Below are 18,590 nucleotides of genomic sequence, written 5' to 3' on the forward strand. Positions count from 1 at the left end.
TCAATAAAAGTGTCGAGCGAACGTTTTACGGGGATAATTTGAATTCACCTAATCTTCCGTCTAAAATAATTATTAAGGAAATTTTCCGGAACGTGATTATATAAGATAATGTTGAACGCAGTATTATAATGTACAAGCTACACCGCAATCTTTGGTATTGCATCTTTGTTTGGGTTAGTCATTTAAAACCTATCTACTGCTTTGTCCGCACAAATTCTTATAACATAACTCGAAAATCAATCACTAGCGCCATCTCTTAGCAGGTTCGCGGGAACCGGTCCCTCCGCCCCGCACCACCTCCGCCCCGCAGACAGAGGAGCGCTCCCCGTTCATTCACTCGCCTCAGTCGATCCAGTCAGTCCCCGTCCGCGCGTTGCGTCGGTCGCATGTGTTAAAGTTGTGTGTTTACGAAAACGCTGGCATTGTTGCAAACAATCGCTCAGCTGATCTCAGTGATAAATCATCGCTCGTTACACTGAAACACAACGCCGGGCATCGCCTAAGTGCCCCGCCGAACAGGCCCGTGTGAGGAATCGCCGTGAACATACAAGATATCATCCCGGTCGAATGTAAAAATATACGCCTCGAGAACCGTTCCGCCGCGTGTGACTCTAATCGATACCTTCAAATGATAACATGGATTCAATTAGGTGTTGTTGGAGGAGACGGTGAGGTTGTGGTGCGTGTGTGTTAGTGCTTCGCCCCGGTCGTCCCGCTGCTGACTGAAGCGGTGAGTTTATCGGATTATTTACGCGTGATAGCGGGATTTGTTTGCGATAACTGTCGCTCGATCAGATAGCTGCTTGTAAATCCATTGCCGGTGGCACTAGTAACTCTTGTGAAACGCCAGACACCGGCGAACCGGTGGACCGGGAGCCGCAAACCAGGTTCGCATTCCCCCACCTGTTTCACGCAGAAGTTTGTTTTTAATATTTATTTTATGGCGTGTACCTTTAGCGCGAACTCTCGCAAAAAGTTCGCTAACAACGTTTATGCAAATTAATAATCGAGGAATGTAAATACGTGATTCAAATTGATGTCTTTTTATTTACAATTTAAAACTTAACTTAACTTAAATACATAAATAACAATCTATTTTACATAAATTAAATATAAAACAAACTGCAAATAATACATTATAATACATTGCTCTTTTAGTTATTTTTTTTTCTAAGATGGTCGAAGGTAGAACACAATAAATCCACTTTGTTAAATCCTGTCCTACATTCTAATGAATATTTGTTTAAGCTTTTTTAGAATTGATGTATATCTGTTCTCGCACAAGGCAATAAATTATATAAAGCCATATTTAAAAAAAAACAAGTTGTATGATTGTTTTTAACCGGATTTGGGGATTTTGTGGAATTGTGTAAAGCTATTAATCAGTTAGTTTAAGTAAAGCTGTAACCGCTTCGGGAGTTCACTCATTTCGTTAGCAATTTTAAAGAAACTCGTAAATTTCTTCTCCAGTTTGCCGGAAATGCGAAAGCGCGGGTCGTGAAACACTCCCGGCTGAGCAAGCTGCGAGAATTACCGCGAAAATTAAAAAAAAGCAACTTCGTAAAAACTGTTCATAAAAATAGCAACACAGGCTTAGGTGCGCTTTTTAATTGCTCTCCGTCCGTCATATTTTTTGTGTGACAACAATTACAAATTGAAATTTGAATTGCCGAGGTCCGACGCTTTTACAGTCTGTTGTAAATAATGTTGTAATTGTTTTAAACGTCCGTTTTTATTTAAAATTGACTCCGTAAATAGACGGGTACACTACCGAAACAACTTCCTAAACAAATTATTTATTACTCTAATATAAAATCTACATCATTTATAAAACTTTCAAAAACATAGAGAAATTTACGAATAATGCGTTATGAACATTATTCTGCATAATGAAGATAAACATTGTATTTAAATATAATTTTTCATGTAATTTAATGAAAAAATTCAAATATTAAATGTACGTATTATACAATTAATTCATAATCTTTTTGTTACGAAATATTCATAATTTTATGTAGAGTTTATTAAAAAAAAAACATGAAATATGTATGTGTTATCTGTATTAACGAAATTAAATTATTTATAAATTAATTATATTTAAATAAAAAAATATTCAATTTAAGTTTTTAAATTTGATTTAATAATAAAGTTCTCACATATGGGCAGCCTACAAGCATTATTGCCGTAGAAACAGATTCAAAATGTTTAATTTTTTGTTATCACTTTTACTATTTTTATGCAGTATGACTGTAATAAAACAATTCATTTTCAAGCTTTATTATCCTTATACATATATTACTATAAAATCCTTTACCGAAATTTTTACGAGATATTATTATAAACTTCTGAAACTGCCACTTGAAGTGGCAGTGAACAGACCCAAAGCGTATAAACCTCCGCTTAAAAGCGGACAGAACACCTTGTTAGGTAGATTGAAGGCAGGATGCAAAATGCATCCAACCGGTCATCGGAAATTTATGTGGGAGACCATTGTCAACTAGTGGACATCTTACGGCTAAGTAACTAATGTGAAAAAACTTATTAATAAAAATTACTATATATAATATAAAATTTTATATATATATGGAAATTAAATAAGTGCTGTGTATGCTCTAATATCTCGTTTCCCAACCTTTGCTATGCCCACAAGTTTTTTTTAATTCTTACGCCCAAAAGAGACATGAATAATTTTTATATTAAATCAAAAGGTTTAAACTCGTGTCGATTACATTTTACGAATTGCCCTTCCGTGGGACGTGGGCCCATGGGAAACACATGCCATAATCTATGAATGCCGTGTGAAAGTCTTCCAAACAAAAGTCCAAATTTATCTATTTTAGTTAATTTATCAAGCAATGAAAATATAAAATAAGGTTTCGTCAAGGAAATAATTGTGTTTATTTATTACGACTTCTAATTCCCTACTCCATATTGGCATCCTCAGGTTGTGTTTCGACGAGTCTTGCGATCGCATCTTGAGTCTCGTCCTTGTATGTATTGCGACGGTGTGATGGACACTGTTACCTGATGATGTCTGTTGTTCGACAAACAACGGTGATGACGATGAACATAAAGAATTTAAAATGTAACTACCGTACTTAAAGTTTATGAAAACCAATCACAAAAGGAAACCCAACTATGTTGTGGATTATTCTCGGAAGTCGCGGTTTGAAATCCCGCTGTAAATTAAATGATGTCATTATAAAATAATTATATTTGATTTTAAGTTCTATTAAAAGTTTTTTGTTGATTTTATTGACAAAGCATTTGATCTCTACCTCGTCTGAAATTAAATAATCAGGTTTACAATGCTATATGTTTGCTTAGAAGAAACCTAGTTATAGCTAGCTGGAAATAACGACGCCGGTGGGTTGTTATATAGTACCCGGCGATATATATTGCACATCGACCTTTTGAAAGGGACAATCAGCTAATTTCGGCTTCGTAGAGCCTTATCTCTGTCTCACTAAATACGACTGACAAAACGTCACAAAGGTGGGTCAGAGATAGTGCTCTACGAAGCCGAAATTAGCCGATTATCTCTTTCCAAAGGTCGATGTGCAATATTTATTGCCAGGTACTGTACCTTTGCTGTTTGCACTATAAAAGTAGTGGCAATACTATGTAGCAGGGAAGAGGAAGCGGTCGCACAAACCGTAATTTAAAAAACTGGACATTGTAAGGGTGTATTTAAAAAAAGTAATATTCTTTAGTTTTAAATATTTTACGATTTGACTTAGTAAACACTGATACATACAAAAATATAAACAAATGGAAAATCAAATGTAATAGTAAAAACAAGAACACGGACGCTAATATCTGTGAAATGAAGATTCTATTTAAAAAACATGTCCGATGGAAGAAAGGAGTTCATATATGTTACTTCGACATACACTCAATACTACTACACTACTACTATAGAACACTGATACTGGCAAATTTTGGTCAAAGCTCCAAGCTTGATGCGTAGCGCTCTCCAAATCATCGCAACCAGCCTCTTGGCTCATCTCTGTATGAAGTTCAGAGCTTCAAGCTGGTACTTCGCTGATCAATCCCACATAAGGCGACAGTATTCTACCTACTGCTGAACCTTCTCCAGAATATCCAACTTTTCGGCAGCTTTAACGCGACAGTTGGGCACGCCCTCCACTAGGTGGGCAATCTACAATTCTAGTACTACACTGTACGGCTACTTCTTTTATCATGAGGTATATATAATTGCACACTATATACGACGCAAAGATAATAATAATATACATTAGATACACCGATCAGGTGCGAACGTGTGTAGTGTGCACGCACCTTTATCCAACGCACTCCTTCGCCGCTGCACTAACCCGTGAACTAAAATAGCATCGACCGTTCATCCAGCCTGACTCACTGCTTATTTACGACCGCCTATATTCTCCCTGCAACTTCCTTCTGTCGGTGATCACGGAATACTCTTACTTGAACTATACATTCTCGGCTTCGAGTGCCGGTCTGGCGTTGAAATCAGGGAGGAGTCAATAGCCTCCCTGATTAGCGGAAAGGATACCAGGGAAGAATTCCTCTCATATTGCAAAAGAATCACACAATATGCAATAGAAAAAAATAAAAGTTAGGCATAGGCAACAAATAAAAACTAACAAGACAAGTTAAAAAAATAAAATAATATAAAACTGTGATATAGAATAGATAAAAATGTGATACAATAAAAATAGAAATTAAGAAAATGTAAAATTAAAAGAGGATGAAAGAAAGGTAAACAGAGCAAAAGGGAAAGAAAGCAGAATTGTGCCATAAAAGAATAGAATGAAAGATTATGTGAAGTATGAAAGTAGAGAATGAAAATAAAAAATAATTATGTGAATAAATAAAATTGCCCCTAAAGTCCCTGTCCCACCAAAGATAGGGGTACTAGAGGCCCCCAATAGCGGGGCAATAAAAAAAAAATTCATTCACCCCTTTAAGGCTTTTATGTCTACGACCAATCAATCCGAATCGATGTTCTAAATTGTGTACATTCGCCTCATTGGTGAACCAAGAGGGAAGCCGCCAGACCTTCCTGGAGTACTGCCTGAAGGTGATAAAAAAGGTATAAAAAGTAACAAAACTAACTATTCTGGTAAAAAAGGCAGAAATAATCTGTAATAAAAGTGATGAAAATTAAAAATAATGTGATAGATAAAATATAACAGTGTAAGAAAATGATGATACAAATTGTTAATGTGCAGAAAAATAAAATAAAAGTTGTAATAAAGTCTGTATGAAAAATAAGAAGGTATGAAAAGGGATAAAAGAGAATGTAATGGAAAAAAAGAAATAATAGACATATTGAGACGGATAGAAGAACGAGAAAAAATAAAATTATTATGTGAATGAATTATTAAGAATCTAGGGCGCTCTTAAATGCTAGAAAGGGTACTAACTACGAGTGACAGCGCTAGCTGAGGTCATATATATGAGACCCTGAAGTCACGTCATGGGTATACCGCGAGGAGAAAGTATTTCTGTGACCTCCCAATTCGTTGAAACTAGTATGTGGTGGCCCTGGGTCTAGGCTTCCCAGGAAACACGAGCTGCACTACCTTATAAAAGGTTTTATGCTAAGTGCACACAGCGTCCTGTCAAAGTGTAAGACAAATCAAAAAACCTTTTTTTATTACTGTATTTTACTAATATGCAATAAAGATTTATATGTTACTAGCTGATCCCGCAAACGTTATTTTGCAAAAAAAATTGATATTTTAATTTACAAATTAATAATTAGGGGTTGATCGTAGAGGGGTGAAATTTTATGGTTGTATACATACTTGTATGCTGTATCATAAAAAAATAAAAACAAAAAATTTCATTAAAAAAAAAAATTTAAGTGTGAACAACCTTTATCACTTAGGGGTATAGAAAATAGATAGTAGCCGATTCTCAGACCTACTGAATACGCATATTAAATTTGGTAAAAATCAGTCAAGCCGTTTCAGAGGAGTTCAAGTTCGAACACCGTGACACGAGAATTTTATATATTAGATAAGACGCCATTGATTGTTCTATGCTAGTACTGTACGCAGAGGAAGTGTTCAGGAACTGCATCTAGTGTAATACCTGACATGGTGATTAAATACTTTTACATTCATCGATCACCAGAACAGCTTACTTACGTCTTGTGTGTTAGTCATCTTTGTATTTTTATTATAAGGTTTAAGAACAATGGCTGCCTACAAGAAATTCCTTTTAAAAATGTGTATCGTTAAGAACGTTGTTAGAGATATTGAAAACAATTACTCTCATTGTTCCACCTACACCCGGTGTAAGCGGAGCTTTCTTAGTAAATAGACAAGGAAAGATCATTGAACACGAAAATCAATTTGTCCTCACCATACGTTTTACAGATGTATAGATATACTCCTACAGATATATTTTAATGTAGTTATTTCGTATGCGAAATCGTGGTAAAATATGTCTGTCTGTGTATCATATAAAAGTAACCATATATATAAATAACCCGGGGGCAGCAAACTGCGGCTCTTTGAACGATAATTTTGGCTCCGATTGATTGTCGAATTAATCCAATATTTAAATTTATATAGCCTATATCAATCGAAACAAATTACTAGCGTGAATAATTATTATTATTATTATCCTACCATAAAATTAGCGAAGTCCAAAAGCTATCATAATTAACTAACCGGCATCTTAAGTATTATTAGGGATGATGTCATATATACCAATGTCCAATTATATCTAACTTTAATGCACATATTTCGTACTTTTGTCATATAATTTTTGTAAAATCAAATATTCTTTATGGCTTTAAATTCGTATTATATTGCAGCCCTCGAAAAATTTCAAATTTCGAACAATGGCTCGAACTGTCAAGGAAGTTGACCACAGATACTATATACACATATTCTATTAAAATCAAATATAAAAAACATTGTTAATTTCCTTTATAAATGACACATCTAATAATAATTGTATTTGCTAATCTTATTTTGTGAAAGAAATAAAAAAATCAAAAATTTTAATCGGCTAGTGTATTGTCGAGCATAAAACTCAAGATCGACTCGAGTATTTCCGCTAATTTGTTTTTCATATGTACCTAAAATAACATTTCCAACAATGTATCAATGTGATGTATATACACCTTACAATACAGTAGTAGTAAACCGTTAATTTTTAACCACACTACCTACACACATAGTAACCAACGACTGGTTTCCCTGTAAGCGGGTATGTTTATCTACCGCGGTCCGGGAAGCGATGCCGTAAACAGCGATCGTCCGCTAAGCACTGTTTCATATTATCTAACACCTCCTAATTACAGGTAAAACGCATCAAACATAATTAGTGCTCATTTGAACGGATATAAAGGCGGGATGGGTCGATGGCCGAGGCGCAAACACGGCCTTCCAACGTCTTAGGGTGGCCATCGCTTGAATATTTCGCGGATATTCCTACAATAACTAATTTAACTTTATTATTTTATTACATTGATATTATAAGTTGTTCGTATCATATAACAATAGAATGTTTATCCTATTACATCTGATTTCTTTTTACGAAATTTTTTTGCAATGAAAGTAAATAATTAAAATAAACACTTAATGAAATCAGGCGTTACCTCGCGGAAGTCCATCCTAAGTAAGAAAAGGACCAATATTTAGCCTCTTCTGCACATGCAGTGGTAGTCGTGCAATAAAGTGCACCGCCCGCCAGCCCGCTGATAAATGCGTATGCGGCAAACAATGCGAATCACACAACCACTACCACTGCATGTGCGGAAGTGGCTAAATATTGGTCCTTTTCTTACTTAAAATAAATACAACCAAGAGCTTCATTTTTATATATCATCATCATTTTAGATGCACGTATGGACGGCACATAAAAGTTAAAAAAAAAATAGTGCGCTAAAGCCTTTTGAACGTATAAAAAATAACGGTACGTCATTATTAACAAGTGTGCATACACGTTTAGTGGGTGGTAGAAAAATATTACCCGTTCCACCTGCACTATTCAAAATTCGAACGCGAAAGAATTATGTAAAAGTATTGTGGCAGTGATGACAATGTTTTATCAAAATTAAAGTCGTTGACGTAAAAAGTTTTACATAAATATAATTTTAATTATAGCTGCAGTATCGATACAAGAGATAATACAGCATTAATAACAACAGTGGCTTATGTAACAATAAAGCGTCGGTGTTATCCGGATAATGGCGGATTTATGGATCGTCATTAACGCGACGCTGAGCGTTGTTTGCTCGCCAGCCGTGAGGGTATTCACAAATTTGTGCGCGCATAAATTTGGACGCGGCCCGCGAGCCATTCGCGCCGCGGACGTGGGACGCGACGCACGCCTTGAACTCTGCATAAATTATGCGTATTTTAAATTCATTATATATAATTTATGGCGCTCACTAATTTTTCGTTTGAATTTGTACAATATTTAAATTTAAATGCATGGTGCATTTAAATTGTAACAATTCTTTAAGTTAAAATATTCTATGTTACGAAAATACAAAGTTAATATTGAAGTATATACACAACATCATGGTTGCATGAAGTCCACTTGCACACAGGCCTCCCCATAAAATTACATTATGACCTGCTGGTCAACATCGTCTTCCAACGACCTAATGTCATCTGTCCTGTGAAGAATATGTATAATTAAAAAATACATTTAAATTACAGTTTAATGTAATTTCTCTACTTCTCTAAACTGTTTTTTGAAATTTAAAAAAAGAACATAGGAAATTGTATATTGTTTGTGCTACCCTATATGAGTCTTAATAAGCAGTTAAGTAGCTTCTAGAACATGTCTAGACTTTAGACAATTAGGTTCTTACTGTTGGCGCTTCAAGGGGCACATTACGCTGTTAACACCTCTGATGCTACGGACCTCCTGGCACATAATTACCGCAACTAGGGAGGTAATTGTTGGGAGGAGGTTCACACTCTTATTATAAAAACTTTTTTTAATGACCCAATTGGCTAATTGTTGGCTTATTTAAGCGCTTAAATAGCTTTATTTTCCACACCACGTTTTCATTGGCAGTCTTGAAAATTTTTTTTATCGTCGCCACGAATTGAACGTGTTGGTGATTAGGTACTAAAACTTCCAAGGTGAATATACACCCATTTCAAAAATAAACGGTTTCACAGATAAAAAATAACGTAATTATAATAATAAAAGTTCGTATACTACTAGATATTAAAATTAATTATCTGTCTGTGCAGACTTTATAAAGCCAGAAGTTATAAATTAACTAATGAAACATATATTAAAGTGATCAATTCTTTATATATGGTAGAAATAGGTGATGAATCCTTTTACTGCAAATGAGCTTTACCACCTTTTTTAAAGCTTCACAACATAATATTACTCAAGTCTATAAATATTTCCGATGTTTTATTTCTGTACAATCCTCATTAATACTGGAAACATGATCTAAATTCTTAATATTAATGGAATTTATTTATGTATACCAATTACTTGTTTATAATAATTAGTCAAAGAGGGACGGTTGGACGGTCAAAATCACGAAGAAGTGACGGTTACTGGTGCCAAGAGGAAACTTCTAGAAGGTCGTAGTACCATCAGTTGGTAGAGACCAAATCCGCTCGACATTTAACACTAATCCTCATGCTGCCAGAATGCTAGAGATAGGAACAGGTAGCGCAGCATAATAGAGGTGAAAATTACTTTGTCTCCAGAGGATCAAGACCCTCAAGAATTAGGACAATGGTGTAAGGATTTGATACTACATTACATAAATTTAGTCTCAATTAAAATCATTTCAACATATCTCAAACATATATCACGTATATGTTAACAGGTTTAGATTTTTTAATTTTAAAGAAATGTAATGTTGACGTGAGGATCAAGGATCTAGCGCGGGGGTGGTTGCAGCTTCACTAGAATTGAGTTCACGGAACTGAAAGGTCTTCGAACTTAAAGTTATATATTCCGGTCGTATTCCATTTGAACAATGATCACAGCAAAGTAGCAGACTATACCTGTGACTGGCAGGGAAGACTGCCCTACGATCTAAGATAGGTTACGGATCCTACCTCGGATCGCCCACGCTGTACGCAAAGGCGGGTGCGGGCGGCTGTCCCAGGAAGCTTACCGGATTGTTAATTACTCCTGTTCCGTTCAAATATGCAACTTTTCTTGAATATATTACTTTTAGATTCCTGTACCGCGATAAATACAGCTAATAATAAAAAATAACATGTCAACGCTTTTATAAATCTTTGATTAAAAATTATCAGAATAACACCACGGGAGTGATGGAAAGAAAGTGGTTAAGGAACAATCAGGCGTTAAAAATAAGTATTCATTGTTCATCTGTTAATTGCCGATGTATATACCGTTTGCTGTAATAACACGTACAGTCGCGTGCAGTGTTCGTGCAGTTGTAATGACTTTGCTCAAGTTTTTGTAATGTACGCAACTGTACCCACCGCTGGCAGTAGCGAACCGCTATTTGGGAGGAATATAATGGCGCCCTCTATTATATAGGCTACTCTCCGCGAGCATTTCAAACTCGTAACGTTATCTGTGGAACGTGAAATGTTTTTAAACTGCGTTTTTGAAACGTCATCCAATTCACTCACGCATGTTAATCCTTTAAAATCCTGGACCGGTTATAAAAAAAAAATTTTACATTTCTATTTATAACTAAAGCACCAAGCGCATTTGTCGAGTATTTTAAGCAATTAATAAAAATGAATGTTAATTCGTAAATAAAAAAAAAATTGAGGCAATTTACATATTTTCAATTGAAAAAGCTCTACTCGATGTTGAATGTGCGTAAATTTTTAAAAATGTATAATTTTATTATCTCTATTAACATTTGTAATAAAAGTTATATATAAGGCAATTAGTTGGCGTGCGCTTTAAATTTTTATAATGCATCTCTAACAAGGCATATGCCTCCCACATAGATCACAATGACTGCGGCCCACCAAACATACTGAGTTATCACCTCGAGAAACCTTCAGCCCCGATAGTTGTCGATTGCACGAAAGGTTTTTTTGTTTTGTTGTTGCGCCATCTATCGAAATTTGTCATACCAACTTTGAAACCTTCGTGTGTTCATCACAACTTTGATAAAAATCATCATATGATCAAATGCATAATTTACGATTCTACATACATACAGACAAAAATTCATTATATATACACATTGCCGTCATGTATCGAAAGCAGTATCATATATACTTAATTTTAAAAACAAAACTACATACGCTAATGTCTAAAGAGTATAGATCCTAATAAAAAAAAATGATTCTCGTAAATCGAACTTTTTTAGTTCACTCTCAGTTCAGTTCAATAGCGTACACTCGAATGCAGAAATAAAGGTATGGCATGTAAATTGACGTTTCAAAATAACAAAAATAACGAACGGAACGGTTTTTTTTTTAATTAACCAGTATTACTAAATGAAGGCAATTGTGTGGAACGAGTATCAACGGCATCTCAATTTACGACTAATGGGCCAACAACGTCACCTGTCGCTTTATGTGTACCTTATGCATAATGCATATTTTTACGAATACAGGGTGATCGATGCAAAAACTTTAAATTGGTGGCTGTATATTGCACATTCCAATCATCCTATATAAAGCTAACAACTTCTTGCAGCGCAAAGTCTGCAAAGACAGATCATTATTGCCCACTGCAGGGAAGAAATCTTACCCAAAGGTTGCTACCATGACGGAACTTATCTACCTCCGCGACATAAACTATGTTAACAATAATTAATTGTAATATATAATTGGGATTACAAAAACAATTTTTAGATTATCATTAAATTATTTATTATTTCTCCAACCATTTCAGTGTGTACTATACATTTAATTGACAGCACATCGAACTATAGAAAGAGACAATCGGCTAATTTCGGCTTCGTAGAGCACTATCTCTGTCGCACAAAATACAACGACTGAAACGCCACATAGGTAGTCGTGGGACGGAAATAGTGCTGAATGTACTACGGGTGAATATATACATTACCCGGCGATAAATATTGCACATCGACCTATAGAAAGAAACAATCGGCTAATTTCGACTTCATGGAACACTTTCTCTGTCCCACACTACCTATGTGACGTTTTGTCAGTCGTGCGACCGAGATAAAGCTCTCTTCGCCATAGCTTGTTCATAAATGGGAATTCTCTTTTGAGGAATCATACATTTGGCAGCAAATGAAACATACATTTACCCGTTTAAAGCTTTTACAACAAAAGCAATCACCATGTATACATAATTAAAATATATCTACAAAGATCTACTTAAGATACATTCTTATATACATTTGACATTAACATAGCATAGTTGTGGTTTAAGAAACGAACACAAACTAAAATCAGTTATTGTCAGAACAAACCACGGAAAGAAGACAATGAATTGAAGAAATGTAAAGATATTGTAATATTTATAAACAAACATATAAAACAGTTTGCCTTCTGTATATATGGTACATAAAAGCGCTCAGTTTTAAAAATAGTTGTTGTTATATAGTGTAGTTTCAGCCCATATAAGTCCACTACAAGGCACAAACTTCTCCCAAAGATATCTATGGGGATATATACTATATTTGTTTAGTAGACGCAGAAGACGATACTGCCCATATGGAAACTTATTCGTCAGTTTTTGCAATTTTATATAATTACTAAATGATCCCGCAAACGTTGTTTTGCAAAAAAAAATTGATATTTTAATTTACAAATAAAAAATAAGGGTTCATCGTAGAGGGGTGAAAATTTATGGTTGTATGTATTCTTGTATGCTTGTTCATAAAAAAAATAAAAACAAAAAATTTCGTTAAAAAAATAAAATTTTTTTTTTAAGTGTGAACAACTTTTATCACTTAGGGGTATAGAAAATAGATAGTAGCCGATTCTCAGACCTACTGAATACGCATATTAAATTTGGTAAAAATCAGTCAAGCCGTTTCAGAGGAGTTCAAGTTCGAACACCGTGACACGAGAATTTTATATATTAGATTAACAGAGTGATTCAAACTTACGATATACTATCGCAAGTCACAGCCATCCACCGCTGGGCTACCGCCGCTCTGAATAAAGAAAATCAGCTTAGTATTTACATGTCGCGGAGAATTCCAAGAACGTATCCAACACAGCATCCGTGCCAGTTCGAGCGCCGCGTCCGCTCTTACGTAAACATTGCGCTCCTGAGCGCCTGGTAGCTCAGCTAATGCGGAAACGTGCGTAGTTTTACATTAACTCTCATTTAACTGCTGCGTATTGCTGTTTTCCTGGTGTTTATTGTCGTGTTAATTGAAATTTAAATTACTTTTAAACTGACCAATTTTACTTTTTTTCATATATATATACACATTAAAAACTTAGGTAGATAAAAAATAGATACATATGATAGAAATAAAATCGATATGATATCGGTTTTATAACAACGAATCACTCGCACAATTATTCATTCTAGAAAGTTCCGACATTTAACTACAGACTATATATACAGATATAGATACCCTTGATGACATATTCCGTTTAGTTTTTAAACGGTTTTATTTTGTTCGACCCGTACGGAATTTATTTGGGTCAAAATTAGAAATTGAAATTTAAGCACCTTCCCGTTGTCAGATTGATCTGAAATTTGGTACACACATTTAATTTAGATGACAATACAATATAATAAAATCAATAACATTATAAATCTAAGATGGTCGCCGATACAAAATGGCGGATTACATACCCCCTTAATATGGGTATCAAATGAAAGGGCTACACTAGTAAAACACGATGATTATGTCAAAATTTAAAATTCAAGATGGACGCCGTTCCAATATGGCGGACTAGGTACATATTTTTCCAAAATCACCACAATACGAGTATCAAAAAACCGTTTAACTTAAAAGTATTTTAAATGCATTTATATAACCTTACTTTCCTATTTATTTTCCCGTGCAAACCACAGGCGCGTAATATAAACGTATAGAATAGAAAACATTACAATAATATTCAAATTATTATTTAAGACTTAACAGTATATAAAATGCAGTTATTGTTACAGTTAGTTGTTGTTTGTTATTAAAACATTAAATTGGTAAATAAAATCACAATATCCGATCATTGCATATTGAAAGGTATAATTCCTGTTCTACCAGAATATAGCGACTTTACCTGACCTTGATATCATTGGTTTACCTAGTGTGGTACTCACGTATCTACCGACTCGACCCCAAAGGACTGTGAAAGCTTGTACCAATGTAGATTTTTAAGAAGCTCTGAAAACCAACATGCAACATTCTTATTAAAAAAAAAATTAACAATAATTCTCCAGTTAAAATAATTTGTGTTAAAATGTAAAAGGCAGTGTTCCCGAATCGAGTTGTGCTAAGACAACCCCTTGCTCGACGCGGCCGGGCCCTCTGTTCCGGTTGTTAAGAAAATTAACGGCCCTCCGCGAACCTCCGCCACCCTCTTCACTCCTCTCACTCGTTAATAGCACCGATAAACACTGTTAAACGGTCCGTATGTACGCAACAAATCTATATAAATGGATTTTCAAATGTTTATGTAAGCACAAAAGGAGAGAATAACTTTACCGATTCAGATAATTTTCTATGAAAGCTAAAGTAAAATCGAAATTTCTCTTTTCTGTCAAATATACGAGTATGATCGTGTTTGAATTATCTTTTAACGAATTTACGAACGCATTAAATGAATAAATATAGTGATCACTCTAAAATACCGGCTTATTTATTTATTATTTGTTTTTTTTTAATCGATCGCAACTGGTCGATAAATTTTGACAGTAAATAATCTGTCGGGGCAGCTATTTTTCTATGTAATAATGCAACCCAAATATAATAACAGTACATATATTTCAAACAATATAGTCAATAGAAAAAAAATGTAAAAAAAATTAAAATAAAATTAAATGAACTTGAATCTAGACTAAATATTTACACGATGAATTTACATAAATTATTTTTTTCTTCAATGTTCTTTAGTACTATGAATTTGAAATTATTCCATTTTATTTATAACAGATGGCGCTTATTTAAATTCTGTTTTAAACAATACATCGATAATCCTTCGTGACTCAACAATATAATCAATAATTTTAACTGAATTTAAAGCCCGGATCAACAAATTGCGCGCTGCAATAAACTCCGGCATTATCTCGTCACATTATTCAATAGAGTTATTTACATCTAACATAAATAAATTTAATTTTAAACACAAAATACATTACGTGAGTTATGTTTATAAGAAAAACAAAATGGCGTTCCCGCTTTATTTTGAAGCGTCGGACTAACCCCGGCAATAATCTATGGGTGGCCGAAGGCGTCGCGTGTGACTAGCTACAACACGCGGGTATGTCCGTGTTATTCTTTTAAATTTATTAGTTTTCGTTTATTGCCGTGTAAACATACAAGGAAAAACGTAAAAATAAAATGTACAGGCGTTAGATTGTTTAGAAGAGTTCATAAAGATACAAATTTATTAATTGCGTGATTTTATACAATCTTTTTACGAGGTATTGGGGAAGAGACTTCTTTCTATAATTATCCGAAACTTCGCCCCATCATCATCGTGACAGCCGTTAGACGCCCACCGCCACGCCCAAAAATCGCCAGGATGACTGCGCTGATCACTTCCAGTAACTTACCTCGACCTTGGATATGTAGTTGATCTAACTAGAGGTTAAGAAAAGGACCAATATTTAGCCACTTCCGCACATGCAGTGGTAATCGTGCAAGAAAGTGCACCGCCCGCCAGCCCGCTCATAAATGCGTATGCGGCAAACAATGCGAGCTACACAACTGCCACCGTCAAATTACTCAACACGTGTCTCACCCCTCCACGGGGCATCTTCAGGAGTTATGTTGCACCGATTAGTGCCAAACACAGAGTGACTTTTACGCCTGATTCCATTAAATATCTAACTAGGCTCGCGATGTACCCCGCCCACTATCACTTTAATTCTCCGAACTACGTTGATGACCTTGGATCTTCTGCAGATGTCATCATCTTTATTTAATTCTCTTACTGAAGTTCCAAGATTAGATCTCTCATAGCCTATCTAGTGTTTTTTCTATTGATACAAAATGCTTTCCAATAACTTCACATTTATTTCTCAATAAACAGTAGTTTGGTGAAAGTACTACAATAATATGGGATGGATCATATGGCCGTTGGAGCCTTAAGGTTGTGAAGTAGAGACCACGGTTGGGCTGGGTGGGAATTACACTCGTAAAGTGGACAGACGAACTTATTAACGACATCCCAAGCCTCTTCCAACTAAACCTATTGTAAATCTGTGGGAAAGTTTATGTCCAGCTGTGGACATCCTTCTGCTAAAATGGTGACTATATAACACACCATTTTATTGTCTTAATCGAAGTAAAATGATAGTAAGATTTTTAGCTACATGGTTTGTTGAGTTAAAGTTTTAACAATTTTCTTCTTAATTTTTCCAGTTTTTCTTGCCTCAAATGCTTGTATCATATCTTAAAGAATATAAAAAAAATTGTCAAATTGTTCCAACCATTTTAATATTTTTATTTAATCTATTTTTACGTAATCTAAAAATAATTTAATAATCAACGCGTCGATTAAGTAACCAGTGTTCAGCTGCGATATGAATATGTATAAATATTTACAGCATACGGTCATTTGTTTCTTGTAGAGCGATAACAATGGACAGTAGCTTATGTAGTGAACGCTGGTAACAGAGCGTGTGGTAGCCCGTCATGCGATTTGCGTAACAGCTCTGTTTATAAAATACCCTACTCACCTACCAATACGACTAAGTCTCATAGTTTCCCAAACATCATGTTACAATGGTATCGCTACCTACCATTGATTAAAAAAAACTTTGGGCCTAGCTTATACTTCAGCCTAATTGGCATTTTCAGATTCAGGCTACAGGCTGCAGAGAGCGTTTAACATAAAACTTCTTCTCAGGTAGCTAAACTCGAAGGCTTCTCGGGAAGCCTCAACTCGGGCCGATATATAATACTATTTCACTGGATTGCAACACCGCAAAGCTTTTAAAGGCTAGTTTAGCCTAAAAACCTCTATTAAAGTAGCAAAGATCGAGGGCGTCCACGGGAACCTCACTCATCTGTCTATAGCTACGATTTCATCAGATTACGAGACTACATAATTTTTAACCTGTCTGCCCTTTAACCGCAAGTAGCGAAACCCACTAAACTTTCGCCGAAAATAAAACAGACATAACAGACAGACACAAATTAACTTATGGGTTATTAATAACTAGTTTAGGATGTGTTAACATGAGAGTAAAATGTTAGTATACGTCTATAGTTTGCACGATGCGGACGTGTTTGCTGTTACATTCATTAGTTTAACACACACCAACAAATCTTTATTGTACATTGGTCTTAATTGTCGTGAATCGATTAGAGAGTGCCACTTTGTTAATAGCGAGTTCTCATTTGTAAAATTCATAATATTACATTTGCCAAACTGATACCTCATTAATAATATCAAGGTTAGGATGCGTTTACACAGGGACATAATGTTAGTCTACTTCAGTCGTTTGTACGGTGCGGACGTGTTTTTTGTTCCTCTGTTGATTATTATTGTTTACCTAGGATACTATTACATACATCCTTAATTAAAAATCTACGACAATCTGCTTTATGCTCTCTAATATATTATTATAAGCCTTCTAGAACTTTGGCAATATAAAGTTACTATTTGAAATAGAACAATTATTTCAGAAAACGACTTCATGGGATACACTTGTAGTGTTATGCACGGGTCCATTTGGCGGCCCATTTTTATTATAAAACCTTCTACGTTTCAAATGTTGAAGGAAGTTTTTGTATCTTTACCTCATTTCTAGTATTAATACGATCAGACTTTGTGATATAATCTTTATTTAAAAGATAAAATTAATTTATTCAACATTGGAATTTTTAACTGAAATCTTATTGATCATCAATTTTTTTAATCTATTTTAATTTTACTCTACTCTAGTCTGCTTGGCAAGAGGGAGAGGGCGTCCAAAAGCTACGTGATGGTCTAATATCAGAAAGAAACTGGAAACCCCTCAACTTGATGCAGAGACAACCCAGGATAGAGTGGCTTGGCGCAAATAGATGAGGAGACCCGACCCCAAATTAAGGGAAAAGGGAAGGAATAAGAAGAAGACTCTGCTATGCAAGGTGTTATAGTTGTGGAGAAGAAGCAATTAGGTTTAACAAAACAGATTTACGCAAATACACCTAGATACAGTCTACATGAAATCAAAATAATCAGGCGATATCACTGCCAAGGTTTCCTGTCATTTAAATATTCATTTATTGAATAACAAGTCTTTTCCGTCAATTTACTTGTGACATGTGCTTTGTTTTTCGGCATTTTGATGGCATTCAAATGAATACACGTTTCTCGGTGTCTTGTAAATACCGTTTCAACGTCCACTATTTTTTAATTTATTATAATTATTGTAGATGTACAAAATATTATCGTATAAATATATCATGAGGCCTCTGTAAGAATTTTTTTTGTTTGAGTAAAGTCCTCCACCAAATGCTTCCACAAATCCACTATTAATGTGACCTTCCAAAATACCTTCCCCAA

General features: G+C 34.9%; 1 protein-coding gene across 1 annotated transcript in view; it reads left to right on the forward strand.

Annotated features, from left to right (window-relative positions):
* The first annotated feature begins 326 nt into the window (after positions 1-326).
* fz2 (frizzled 2) overlaps positions 327-18,590 on the forward strand; it is a 51,317-nt gene continuing 33,053 nt past the window's right edge. The window contains exon 1 of the mRNA XM_068762390.1: positions 327-730. The gene's annotated coding sequence lies outside the window, so the exon portion shown is untranslated. The remainder of the gene's footprint in view (positions 731-18,590) is intronic.

Source organism: Battus philenor, unplaced genomic scaffold (genome assembly GCF_028537555.1).
Source record: "Battus philenor isolate CCGP_79_NKW_IND1 unplaced genomic scaffold, ilBatPhil1.0.hap1 SCAF_16, whole genome shotgun sequence".
Taxonomy (NCBI): domain Eukaryota; kingdom Metazoa; phylum Arthropoda; class Insecta; order Lepidoptera; family Papilionidae; genus Battus; species Battus philenor.